Here is a 14934-nt window from a genome sequence, read left to right on the forward strand (position 1 = left end):
AAAAGTTAACCAATAATAGTAAAAAAGTGTCATAAAGAGAAAAGGGATTGCATTCAACGAATACAAATGCTCTAGATATTCAATTCATGAACTTTTCCACGTTTCTCAATTAAGAATCTTTTCGAGCATGGCTTCTTGCGTAAAAGATTTCGAGTTTTCAGAAATGCTTCAAATACTGTAGTCTCACTATTTGACCCACCGTTCAAAACGCCTTGTTCTTTAAGCCCGGGTTTGCTTCATTAGAATGCCCTTTCGAGTTTTCATCCTAATCTTTTGTGTTTAATCAAGACGCCCTTTTCGGGTTTTCACCTTGATCCCTTTTTTCTCTTTTTTTTTTCTTTTTTTTTCTTTTTTTTTAAGATGTCCTTTTCGGGTTTTCATCTTGGTTTCCTTTTTCAAGCATAATATTTCTTTACAGCATCTAAGTTCACTAGACTCGGTAACTCCTTCCCATCCATCTCGGTGAGAATCAAAGCTCCATCCGAGAATGCCTTCTTTACGACGTATGGTCCTTCCCAATTCGGTGCCCATTTTCCTCACAGGTCTCTTTGTATTGGGAGAATCTTTCTCAGCACGAGTTCTCCTTCTTGAAATTCTCTTGGCCGTATTTTCTTGTCATGAGCCGCGATCATTCTCTCCTGGTACATTTGTCCATGACAAATTGCCTTTAGACGTTTTTCTTCGATGAGGTTTAACTGGTCATATCGAGCTCGAACCCATTCTTCTTCCTCTAATTTCGACTCTATTAAGACTCGTAGAGAGGGGATCTCAACTTCGATAGGTAGCACAGCATCTATTCCATAGACCAGAGAGAAAGGAGTTGCCCCCGTAGATGTCCATACAGATGTGCGATATGCATACAAAGCAAATGGTAGCTTCTTGTGCCAGTCTTTATATGTCTCAGTCATTTTCCCAATAATCTTCTTAATATTCTTGTTGGCCGCTTCAACCGCTCCATTCATCTTTGGGCGATAGGGCGAGGAGTTATGATGCTTTATTTGGAATTGCTCACACACTTCTTTCATCATCTTGTTGTTCAAATTTAAGGCGTTATCTAAAATGATTCTTTCAGGCAAACCATATCGACAAATGATTTTCTTTTTCAAAAACCTGCAAACCGCAGTCTTCGTCATATTAGCAAACGATGCGGCTTCTATCCATTTTGTGAAGTAATCAATGACCACAAAAATGAACCAGTGTCCATTGGAAGCTTTTGGGGAAATTGGCCCTATAACATCCATGCCCCACATAGAAAAAGGCCACGGAGAAGTCATGACGTGAAGGGGCAAAGGGGCTACATGAATTTTATCACCAGAAATTTGACATTTGTGGCATTTTCGTGCGAAATTAATGCAGTCGCTTTCTATCGACAGCCAGTAATATCCGAGTCTTATAATCTTCCTGGCCATAGTGAAACCATTGGCATGTGTCCCGCAAATTCCTTCATGGACATCTTTAAGTATTTTTCTGGCTTCAACTGTATCCACGCATCTCAAGAGCACCTGATCTTTTCCTCTTTTGTATAGGATGTCCCCATCAAGAATAAATTCCGTTGCCATTCTTCTGATTGTTCTTCTGTCGTTCACATTTGCTTGCTCGGGATACCTTTGATTCTTGATGTATTCTAAGATATCATGGAACCATGGCTGCCCATCTGGCTCTTTCTCAATGCTGAAACAATGTGCAGGGACTTCATATATGCTCATTTGAAGAGGCATTATTTCTGTTTCTCTGTTTGCTTTAAACATTGAAGCCAAAGTGGCCAGGGCATCAGCTAACTGGTTTTCTTCTCGTGGAAAGTAATTAAAAGTTATTTCTTTGAATTCTTTAATTAACCCTGCCACGAGATCACTGTATTTGACTAATTTTGAATCCCTCATTTCCCAATCTCCACGGATCTGATAAATCACTAATGCTGAGTCTCCGTATACCTCTAAAGTTTGGATGTTTTGTTCAATTGCTGCACGAAGTCCCATGATACAAGCTTCATATTCCGCTATGTTATTGGTACAGAAGAAATTCAGCCTGGCAGTGAACGGATAATGGTTCCCTTCTGGTGATACTAAGACTGCTCCAATCCCATGCCCCAATGCATTCGATGCACCATCAAAGCTCATCCTCCATGACTTTTCTTTTGATGACTCACATTCTTTTTTTGTAATGCACATTAAGTCTTCATCTGGGAAATCAAATTTCAATGGCTCGTATTCCTTCGTTGTTCGAGTTACTAAGAAGTCAGTTATTGCACTCCCTTTTATCGACTTTTGGCTCACATAGACTATGTCATATTCTGATAGTAAGATCTGCCATCGTGCCATTCTTTCTGAGAGTGCGGGTGATTCCATCATCTACCTTATTGGGTCTAACTTTGAAATTAGCCATGTCGTATGATACAACATATATTGCCTGAGTCTCCGAGCTACCCAAACCAGAGCGCAGCAGTATTTTTCTATGGACGAATACTTTGCCTCATATTCAGTAAACTTTTTGCTGAGGTAGTAGATCGCCTTTTCTTTCTTTCCTGACTCGTCGTGTTGCCCCAGTACGCAACCCATTGAATTCTCGAACACAGTTAAATACAATATCAATGGTCTTCCCGGCATTGACGGTACTAGCACTGGAGGATTAGACAAATACTATTTTATCTTGTCAAAAGCCACTTGGCACTCCTCGTTCCATTCTTCGGGATTATGTTTTCGAAGGAGTCGAAAGATTGGGTCGCATTGGTTAGTAAGTCGAGCGATAAATCGGGCGATGTAGTTTAACCTCCCTAAAAATCCTCTGACTTCCTTTGGCGTGCGCGGTAGTGGTAACTCTTGAATAGCTTTTATTTTATCTGGATCAACCTCGATACCTCTTTCACTGACAATGAAGCCCAGCAATTTTCCTGAGGTAGCCCCAAACGTACATTTGGCCGGATTAAGCTTTAGTTGGAACTTTCTCAGTCTGTCGAACAATTTCTTCAGGTTCACTACATGCTCTTCTTCCCCTTGGGATTTAGCAATCATATCGTCGACGTAGACCTCTATTTCTTTATGCATCATGTCATGGAATAACGTCACCATAGCCCTCTGATATGTTGCCCCAGCATTCTTTAACCCAAATGGCATCACCTTGTAGCAGAATGTTCCCCACATTGTTACGAATGTAGTTTTCTCCATATCCTCAGGGGCCATCTTGCTCTGATTATACCCTGAGAATCCATCCATGAAAGAAAACAATGAATGTTTTGTTGTGTTATCCACCAACGTATCAATGTGTGGTAAGGGAAAATTATCTTTAGGACTTGCTCGATTCAGGTCATGATAATCCACGCACATTCGCACTTTGCCGTCTTTCTTTGGTACCGGGACTTATTAGCCACCCATTCTGGATATTTGGAGGCTTGTAGGAAGCCAGCATCAAATTGCTTCTTGACTTCTTCTTTTATCTTCAACAACATTTCGGGTCTCATCCGTCTTAACCTTTGTTGAACGGGTTTGCATTCTGGCTTTAATGGGAGCTTATGGACCACTACATCTTCATCCAATCCTGGCATGTCTTGATATGACCATGCGAATACATCTTTGTACTCGCGGAGCAAAGCAATCAAATTATGCTTGCTGCCCCCTGAAATAGAAGTCTCAATCTTCACTTCTTGCTTCCTTTCTTCAGTTCCCAAATTTATTGTTTCAACAGATTCTTGATGAGGCAAAATCTGTTTATCCTCTTGCTTCACCATTCTTAGCAAGTTAGGAGACGATACATAGTCTTCAGCATTTTCTTCGACTTCAAATTCTCCTAAACAAACAGCCTTCTCAAAATCGATTTCAGAACTTGTAACGGGTTTGTTCATGCTGTTGATATCTGAGCACCTGAAAGTTGAATGGAAAAGGAAACTATAGAGGGGCATCTAAGTATTGAAACCAACAAACTGAATGTTATGGTATGACGTGAGGAAATTGTAAAGATAGGCTATAAAATGATTATGGAATTAGTGATAATGCGAAAAAATCGTGACAAAATGCATCTTCATTGATATTCATTTAAATGATAAAGAGCGAATGCAAGCTCTTACAAAAAAAAATTCTGTTATATCTGAGGACATAACAGAATGTTAACGTTTGATCATTACTCTGAAGACTTATAAACTACAAGAAGATCCTGGGCAGTCCAATTGTTCAACATGAAACCCGGGGGACAAAGGCGTATCTTTGAGATGTCTTTACTCGCGTCAGCTCCTTTGTCAATGACATTTATACTGATATTCTGAAAACCCTCTTCGATCATTAACATTGTGCTTTGTGCACTATACTGCCCTGGGTATATCATTCCCGCAGACGTAAATATTCTTGACAAAGGAGGAAATTCCATGGGCTCCCATTGTGGTTCTCGGCCTAGTGTTCTTATGATCATTCTTTCCTGATCTTTCTTCCACTGCTTTCTTCTTTGACGCATGTCCGGCTGGAACCCTAAACCGTATCGGGCCTTGTGGTGTACTGGCTTTAGAGCCCTGACTATTCCTTGCAGGTACCTTCCCAAACCTTTCCTTGCTCGGGCTCCATTTCCTATAGTCAATTTGACACCCATCTTGGTATTTCTCGATAGTTTTGGCGCGGGAATTCTGTTTCCCTCAGCGATGAATGTGGCATTGACGAATTCAAGGGATCAGAAGGAACATTCTACTGCGTCTTTGTTTACTTCGAGGTAGGGTGCATCAGCAGAGATAGATGCGACAATGTCTTCTTCTCCCTCGACAGTGACCAAACAACCATCCATGATAAATTTCACCTTTTGATGGAGGGATGATGGTACTGCTCCAGCAAAATGGATCTAAGGTCTTCCCAAGAGACAATTGTATGATGGTGTAATGTCCATGACTTGAAACTCAACATTGTATATGTAGGGACCCACTTCTAGAGGGATCTCGATTTTTCCCGTAACTTTTCGACTTATTCCATCGAATGCCCTTACTGTAGAATGGCAGGGCCTTAGATAGGACAAATCCATCGGAATCCTGGAAAGTGTGGCCAAAGGCATGACATTGAGTGCCGATCCATTGTCGATGAGCACGTTCGGTATTATATAGCCCTTACAACGGGTTGTGATATGCAATGCTTTCACTGAGCCTCTACCATTGGGCGGTATTTCATCGTCACTAAAGGAAATGAAATTATCCGCATTCAAGTTGTTCATCCATCTATCCAGTTTTTCAACGGATACATTGTTTGCCACATAAGCTTGATTTAACACTTTCAGCAGAGCGTTCCGGTGTGGTTCTGAATTCAACAGCAGAGATAATACCGAGATTCGCGCTGGCTGCTTATTCAATTGTTCTACCACGTTGTACTCACTATGCTTGATAAATTTTAAGAATTCATGTGCTTCCTCATCGTCCACAGGCTTTTTAGCTTCTTGTTCAGGCACAGTTTCATGCTCCTCTTCGGTCACGTGCATCGGTGCTTTTCCTTTCTGTTTCAAGTCACTGTTCTTCTTCACCTCCTTCGAATAACATCTTCCACTACGAGTGAAATGACCTACTTCCCCGACGCCTCCAGTCATGGCTTTGGGTTTTTCATCTTCAGGTGTGACGATATTAACGTCATATTTCTACGGTACTGCTTTATTATCCTTCTAAGGGAAAGGAGACGGTACTTCAATTATCATTTTTTGTTTCACCGATTCCTTCCTTGCATCGTAATAAATTACGAATGGTCGATCGGCGCTATACGGACAACTTGACGATTGATTGTCAGAGGCACATTGTAATATCCTGAATTAGGGCTTAATCAGAATAGTGGTTTCGTGACCACAAATCCAAGATAGAAATAATTGTTTTATAATTATTTTGATGATTATGATATGATTGCATGATTGTGTGAAAATTTCGTGATGAAATTCTATGCCTAAAGTGCTTAAATTGAAAGTAGGGACTAAATCGAATAAGTTGCAAAACTTGCATTCTAGAAGTTTTTAGTATGAAATTGTTTTGGAATATTAATGAGGAGGTCTTAAATAGCAATTTGACCAATTTTAAGTTCATGGACAAAATTAGGACATGGAGGGAATTTTTGGAAAGTTTAGTAGTAAGGGTATTTTGGTCATTTAGTTATTAAAATGAATTAAAAACAAAATTAAAAGCCAATTTTTGTCCATCTTCTTCATTAGGCCGAAATTTCAAGGGTTCTCCATAGCTAGGGTTTGTTTCAAGCTTCCAAGCTCCATAGTAAGTGATTCCAAGCCCCGTTTTTAATGTTCTTTACGTTTTTGGAATCCCGGAAGCTCGATTAAGCTTATGCTAGCAATAATTCAACCTAGGGTTTATATTTGGAAAAATACCCATAGGTGAAATTTGTGTATTTTGATGTTTTATGATAGAATATGGGGTTTTAAATTATGTTAGACAACTTGTGCTACTCGGTTTTTAGTGAAAACGAGTAAAAGGTCTTAATCGGCAAAAATACCTAATAGTCACAAGTATATGTTAGAGAGAGAATTTGATGTTGCTATAGAAGGGAAAAATGATCAGCATGTTATACACATACTTCTTGTTCATTGGCCTCTTCTTGATTAATGATCACAATCTCCTTATTATCTATCCGGTCTTGCAGTAACCTTTTAAATTCCTCACATGATTGAATGTCGTGCCCTACAATTCCATGAAAATCACAAAAAACCTGACATTCTTTTCTGAGATTATCATCGGGGTGACAGAGCAATCCATTCTTAACCAGTGCCTCCTAGATTTTCTGCAGAGGCGTCCTTATTTCTGAAACACATCTTCTGACTTGCCATTCATCTTCTTTCCCCACTGTGCTCACATTCCCTTCAGTATGGTTAGGGAACGGGTTCCCAGTTGCATTACTGGCACTACCGAATCGTAGGATACCCACATCAATTACTCCTTGAACTCTCCTCTTAAAGGCTAGGCAATTTTCCGTGGAATGTCCTTGGTTTCCTGCATGGTATGCACAACTAGCGTTTGGGTCGTACCATTTCGCGTATGGGGGCCTCAAGGGTGCCATATAATGCGGGGATATCAATTGCTTTTCCAAAAGTTTTGGGTACAGCTCCCCATATGACACAGGAGTAGGGGTAAATTGTGGTTTCTCGAAATAGGGTTTTGCTGGCCTCTGCTCGTTTTTGGGTTGGCCTTGGGCGGGTATTGTATTTTGTGGGAATGTAGTGACGGGCCTTTGGTTGTTCATGGCGTATACGGGGTAGAAAGGAGGTGGTGCTCGGTAGTAAGGGGTCTGAGGATGATAATAGAAATTTGGAAGAGGATAATTTTGAGGTCGGGGTTGGTTTGAATATGGGTTAGGGGCATAACGGCTTCCCATTCCCACCATGTGGGCTTCTAGTTATTTCTTCTTCATGGGCGCTGCCCTTCTTGAACTTTCTTGACTTTCCATTCTACCGCTCTTGACGACATTTTCTATAAGCTCACCGGATATTACAATATCCGCAAAGTCTTTCGTGGCACTTCCCACTAGTTTGTCATAAAACGGTATTTTTAAAGTGTTGATGAAAAGAACGGTTATCTCCGTTTTCGTTAATGGGAGTTCCACTTGGGCTGAGACATCCCTCCATCTCTGCGCATACTATCTAAAAGTTTCTGACGGCTTTTTCTCCATCATTGGCAAAGTCATCTGGTCTGGTACCATATCCGATACATGCTTGTATTGCTCACAAAATGTTGATGCCAAGTCCTTCCAAGATCAGATCCTTTCCCTACCAAGCTGGTTGTACCACCGAAGAGCCGATCCTACTAGACTGTCCTGAAAACAATGTATGAGTAGCTAGTCTTCATTCACGTAACCAGTCATTTTTCGGCAAAACATGACAAGATGCGCCTTTGGACATCTCGTGCCATCGTATTTTTCGAAATCAGGCACCTTGAACATCGGAGGCAGAACTAGATCGGGCACCAAACTGAGCTCTTTGGCACTTAGTGCAGAGAAGGCTTTAGTACCCTCTATTGCTTTGAGTCTTTCCTCTAAGCTCCTATACTTCTCTTGGGCCTCATGATCGTCCGTTCTTAACCTGGCTATTTCCGCTGGATCGTCCAAATCTGGAACAATTGGATTGGCGGGATTAGCTCTAAAATTTGATATGAATATTCCTTGCCCTAAATGAGTATGTGGCACCGACCGTTGCTCTGGGTCTGTGGATTCTCCTTGGGTGTACCCTCTTTGTGCTGCGCGGGCGTATGGTGGAGTGAATCCGGGGGGATAAAGTGGGTCTTGATTGTGATTAACCCTTGACCGAGATTCCTCAATGTCAAGGCTCTGCATGGGTCCCTTTCCTTTAACTAAAGCTGACATCATCTCCATCATCTTGGCCATTTGATCCTTCTGTTCGAGCGATTCTTCTCGTGATCTCACCATTAAGTCTCTCGTCTCTTGCTGTGACCTAGCCAACTGCTCTTGTAATTCCTTTAGGATTCTTTCTATTTTTTCAATCCTTTCATTGAATTCAACCTCCATTGTTCTAGTTTGCCGACGCGTTCTATACGAGTGGCGTGGTTCCAGATTTGAAGTATTGCAACTGCGAATTGTACGTTTTAACCTTAGCAAATGAGTACGGGATATGCCATGAATGAATGAATAAATGCATGCATGCTTGAATGCCAAATGGATATTAGTCATGAATGACATGTAAGGAATTGGTGTTGATTTCAAGATAGCCCCTATTTAGGCATTTCATTCATCAAAAGAGTTCATTACAAAACATTTTGCCATTTTTGATTCAGCTATTACACAAACTTTCTAGCTATATCTCCATATTTCTTTATTCACTCTAGGAATTCCGATATGCTCGATCGTTGGCTTGGTGGGAATTGGCAACTGAGATTTTCAGCTTCTTCTGATAATTGTACCACGTGCATGGCTACCCCACGAACTTCATTGATCAAATAGCTAAGTTGCCTTTCTTTTTCCTGGAGGCCCTCTTCGCAAGCACGAACGTCTCTATCATACTGACAATCTTTTTCTTCCAAAGCCTTCAAGAGAGTATCTAACTGTTGTTGATGATCTTGCAGCATATCTTCTAACTCTCGTATCCTTTCTTTTAGTTCTTGACTTTTAGATCGACTAGTCATCACCTTGGCAGACACTACTTTATATTCGGCGTTCTTCTTCCTCAATTCTATCATATCCCGCGCAGCCTTTTCTTCCCCTTTCTTTGCTTTTCCTTTCCAAAATTCCATCCCTCATTTAATGTTGCTTATCTCCTCTTTCCATTCTGCCGATGACTTGCCCAGCCCACTATTTTTCATTGTGCCTCTTAACTTTTTATTTTCCAGATGGAGGTCTCTTAAGTCATTTCTCACGACTTCAACTTCTTTTTGCACTTTCTTGGTTCTGGATCTTTCAATCTGAATGTCGATCTTCAATTGGTAGTTTTCTTCTTGAAGGGCACTAAGGTCCCGAGACATCTTAGCCTTTTCTCGTTCAAATTCTTGTCTTGCTATTTCTAGCTCAGACGACATTTCCTCTGAGAAAGGATTCTGGACGGTGGAGTTTGTTGACGAGATTTGCTGACTATTTATCCGTTGCTTCCTCCATATGTCGTAATCTTGAGTTAGGGTATCAGCATATAAGGCCAATTCCATTAGATGAATTTTCTTCCAAGATTTTGCATTGTCTCGGACCTTCTTCATATATCCTTCACCCGCGAAAGCGAACTGGGATTGTGCCAATCCTCCAACGGCGGGTATGAATTGCCGCGAAGAAAATTGCCTTCGGACTAATAATGGGGCATATCCGACTCCTCCCCATAATCCGAGTAGTGGCACCCAATCTTGATCTCTGACCTTGTATAGCAGACCTGACGGGCGTATCCACGGGGCTCTCCAAGTTACGTCATCGGTGCGAAGATTCTGAAAGACTGAGACCCAGTGTTGTTCAGTGACCTCCTTCGGCCATTCTTTATTAAGATAAGCTTCTAACGGGAAGAATGTTTTAGAAAATATATGGAACGGTGTGCGCTCTACTTTCCAGAAGTGGCTCAGAATCCAAACATTAGGTAACTGCGCGCATCCGATAAAACGACCTTCCCCTTTCTTCCTACAGCTACTTAGTGATCTGAAGGTTTCGGCCAGAATAGTTGGGACGGGGTTGATTCCTTATTTTAATCTTTCAAAGAAATCTACCACCGTAACTTCTATGTGTCCAAGGATCTTCGGGAAGATGATCAAACTGTAAATGGCCAGAGTGAACAGATTTACCCTTTTCAACATGTCGGGATGGTTCAGAACCAAGTCTCGTAGGGAAGACCATGGGATACAAATGGTTTCATTCTTCTTCTTCATCTGTTTTTCGACCCACGCGTCAGTCATGTCTGTCACTCTTACTAACTTTTTCTTGAAGGTCATTGGCTTAGGCTCTTTCACATATATCTTATAGGGTTGTATATTATCGACACGGAGCAAAGCAGTGTACTCTTCTATAGTCGGGGTCATGTCTTCCTGATTGAAAGTAAAACAGTGGTAGGCTGGATCCTAAAATCTGACCATGGCTTGGATCAATCATTCGTCTACGCTGACAGCAATCAAGTTGGCTATGTCTCCATATCTCTCGGCGAAGATACCTCTAGTATCCGAGTCCTACTGATTCCAAACTCGAACCAAATTTTCAAGGTTATTCTGGCGAACATTTACAGTTACGTGCTCGGGCAAATTGGCAATACATCCCTCCACTAGACTATCCCCTTTTTCGTTCTGAATTTTTAGAGACCAATCTCGGACTACGGCATTTTCCTCGGTTGTTTGTATAATTGACTCTTCCATTAGAAACTCGTTTTTTGGCAACCGATCTTTAATCAACACCTTTCTAATATGATGCCTATAATGCATGATGAAAAACAATACGGCAAAGACAAATAATCTTGATTAGTAATTAAATACAGACAGAAAAAATATGGAAAATTGAACGAATCAAATTACCCAAATCTATTTTATTAAACAGACCCAATCCCCTTTGTATAGACAATGAAAATGCAAAAGGCAAGAGGCGTTCCTCCCGTGCACTTATTTTGGTGACTATCAAACAGACGGAGGTTCAGCATGGCTCTAGTTAGGTGGCTCGTATGGTTCATTATATGCGGTTTTGGTTCTAGATAGGTACTCGAATTGTCTGTACTGTCATCTGCTAAGATTAGTACGAAGCCTCGGTCATAGCCCATCACAGACTCACGAGTTCAATTCGAAGGATTACATTTACTTATGCCTATGCGGAGGGACAAGTTAACTCACGAAAGCATAAGTCATATGTAACCCGAAAGTATTCACTAGCCTGTGCGGAGGGATGAGTTAACTCACGAAGGCGTAGCGTTTACTTTCACTTAAACGGACGGGGCCAGGGTTGAGAGCTCATGTTATACGAAATGCAAGTGCACGGTGCGTAGGGAGAAACTTGCAAACCTTTCATTTATTTTAAAACTACAAAACTAAAACCGTAAAACTTAAAGCTGAAAAACAAAAGATAAAACAAATTAGGAGATATGTATGTATGATTTTTTTTGAAAACAAAACTTAAGGATCATGATTAAATATTAATTTGAACACGGAAATTTGAAAATTTTGACAACACGCGTTTAATTCAACTCGACTCTCAAAAATGGAAGTCCTCAGTGGAGTCGCCAGCTGTAGCGACGTAAAAATGTTTAGCTTTGGTCGCTAATTGTGGCGATTTATTGAAAACTTGAAAACTGAAGTTTGATTTTAAAATAAAGAGGAAGTCGCCACCGATCCTTTTTCCTAAGTGTGATCGGACACCTATTAGATTTTTTTTTAAAACAAAAGGAAGGCCGAGTTTAGGTCTACGTCAAAAGTCTAGAGAAAAATAAGGTTCGGGAGTCGGTTACGCGCGGGAAAGGTATTAGCACCCTCGCGACGCCCAAAATTGGTATCTTATAAACACGTGCTGTCTTGATTTTTAAAAATGCAAGTTCAATGTAATATTTAGTCGTGATCCGATTGAAAAGACGAAAAATTTTAGTTTTTATTTTTTTTGGTTTTTTAGAAGGGTGTTCCGTCTTTAGCACGAGCCGACAAATTCCACCCAACATAGCGATGAAATCTACGACTTAATGTTAAATCGGCGCATTGCTTTATTTATTGAAATTAATTAAAACATAAGAAAAAAATATTTCTAAAGTGAGAATTTAAAAATAGATAAACGACGCAAACAATGATATCATTAATGAAAAATTTAACATGGAATACTAGAAATTATTATAACAATAATAATGATATTTGCAAAAAAAGAAAATAAAAACAAATCATGTACTAATAATAAGAAAAAAATGATATATTTGGTAATAATAATATAAAATAATATGTACATAAAAGATACTTCATATATATGCATATAATAAGAGTATATAATAATAATAATAATATCTACAATAAAAGAAAATATTAGGAAATGTACAAAAAATATATATATATAATATTTACAATAATGATGTAAATAAACAACATATAAAATATTTGAAATAACATATAAATGAAACATTTTAAAAAAAAAAGGTTAATAAATAAATTAAATAGATTTAGGACATGGCTAAAAACAAATTAAAATTCGGGATATAAAAGTATAAATATTGGATAGTTAATTAGGGATCAAAACGAAAACCAAATAAGATCTGAGGGCCAAATTTAAAAAAAAAACAAAAGAAGATAGAAAATGGGGGTTAATTGAATGAGGTTGCGAGAGAGGACGACTAAACGCATAAATTTCCCTTTTAGGGAAAGTGCACAGACCCCACCCACCAAACAAAATAGTGCCGTTTCAACACCATTATTTAAAAACAAAGATTTTTTTTTGTGTTTCATTTTCAACCCCCAATCTTAAATAAACAAAAAAACTTTCATGCTCTCTTCCCCTCCCCCTTTTCTTTCTGTCGATTGGGTTCATTAGAGACCCGCCCTACCGCCAACGACGACGGTGGTGACCGCCGTGTACAGCGAAGGAGTGCAACCTAGGTACGCCTACTTTAAAAATTTTTTATGTTTCTTTGTTAAAAAAGGTTTTCTTGAAAAAAGAAAAGGAAAAAAAACAATGAATAAATATGAAAAAAACAAGGTAAGCAGAGAACAAAAAGAAGAAAAAAGGAAAAAAAAAAGAACAAAACTAAACCTCTTGAACCTTCCTTCTCTTTTTTTGTTTTCGTATCCGTTTTTATTTCCAATATCTATGTTACAATCTTTCTTTTAAAAATAAAAAATAAACCCCTCCTTTTACAACATTTTTGAATGGCTTTTTATAGCCATCTTTTACAAGTTTTTATTACTTTTGCCATATTTTCCCGTTTAGCTTGTTTGCTCTGTTTTTGCAGGGTATGGGGGTGACTGGTGGAGCAGGTGATGGTGGCTGGTGTCAGAGGAAAGTGGGGAGGTGGCTAGGGTTTTTTTCTTTACTGGAAAATGTTTAGTAGGTTAGTTTAGGTGGGCTGTTGGTTTAGATTGGGTTTGATGATGTTGGGCTGATGAAATTGGGGTGGGTATTTGGTTGTATTTGGGCCAAAATTGGCCTACAACAGCGACTGAGTAAAACACGAGAAATTTCAAGCTTCGTTTTCTTTTGAGAAAGATATATCGTTTTAACACGAGTCGATTGATATTCACCCAACATAGCGATGAAATCGATGACATAGTGTTTAAATCGGTACGTTGCCTTGCTTATTGAAATAAAACACGAATAGATATGTTCGAAACAATGTAAAGCAAATTAATAAATAAAAATAAATAAAATACAAATTTAGAGGTACATTGAAGCGAATATAAATGTGACAATAATATTATAAACAATAAAGACATATATGATACTAGAATTAAATATGAAATGGAAATAATGAATGTAGATACATGATATTAAGAGTATGTATGTAAACTATATATGATTTTTTATAGTAAAAATATAACTAATAATGTTAAAATATATACATGATATATACCTATATACATATGAAAAATGTGTGCACATGACGTATATAAAAGATATATACACAATATGGTATTAAGAATATATATATACAATATAGTATTTAAAATATATACATAAGATGGTATAGAAATATGTACTTGGAAATGTATAAGAACTATATATAACTAGTAATATTAAAAATATATATAACATATATGGAACATATACAATACATACGTACCTTAGAAATGATAATAATAATAGGAAAACTATTTTGTACACTATACACATATATATATATAAATAATAGTATTAGCAATATACAATATAATATAGAAATATACATATAATAGTATAAGAAATATATAACTAATAATATTAAAATACATATAATACTAAATATATAATATAATACTAAAAATTTATTTACATAACATACATGAAAACATATATAATATAATATTAAAACATTTACATAATATATACACATATGATTTCAAGGTTAAATACATATTAAAATAATAATAATAATATTACATAAAAATACACTTATATATATTAAAGTTATGTACATATATAGTAAAATACATGAACAATACAACATTCAACATATACACAATATATAATAAAATGATAATATACATAATATATAAATTACATATATAACAAAACATGTAATATGGTAATAATAATAATAATAATAATAATAAGGATAATATTGAAATATAAAAGAAACAAATATAACATTAATAAAATATTAAAATAAAGTGAAATAAAAACATTGAATATGAATATATATATATACACGTGTAAAGCAAGAATATATACTAATACATAATAATAATAATAATAATAATAACAATACTAATAATACTAATAATTCAAAAATAACAATAATATTTAATAAAGATATAAGATAAACGACAAAAGGACTAAAATTAAATTAAAAATAAAGTTGTGGGGCCAATTTAAAAAGAAAACAAAAAGGAAAGGGCCTATTTGAACACGCGAGAAAACAGTGGGGACC

At 37.7% G+C, this 14934-nt stretch overlaps 1 long non-coding RNA gene across 1 annotated transcript; it reads left to right on the forward strand.

Annotated features, from left to right (window-relative positions):
- The first annotated feature begins 12722 nt into the window (after window positions 1–12722).
- On the forward strand, window positions 12723–13562 carry LOC107953650 (uncharacterized). Its single transcript, XR_005920693.1, has 2 exons — window positions 12723–12967; window positions 13321–13562. It is a non-coding gene; the product is annotated as an uncharacterized lncRNA (long non-coding RNA).
- The last annotated feature ends 1372 nt before the right edge of the window (window positions 13563–14934 follow it).

Source organism: Gossypium hirsutum, chromosome A03, assembly GCF_007990345.1.
Source record: "Gossypium hirsutum isolate 1008001.06 chromosome A03, Gossypium_hirsutum_v2.1, whole genome shotgun sequence".
NCBI classification, from domain to species: Eukaryota; Viridiplantae; Streptophyta; class Magnoliopsida; order Malvales; family Malvaceae; genus Gossypium; species Gossypium hirsutum.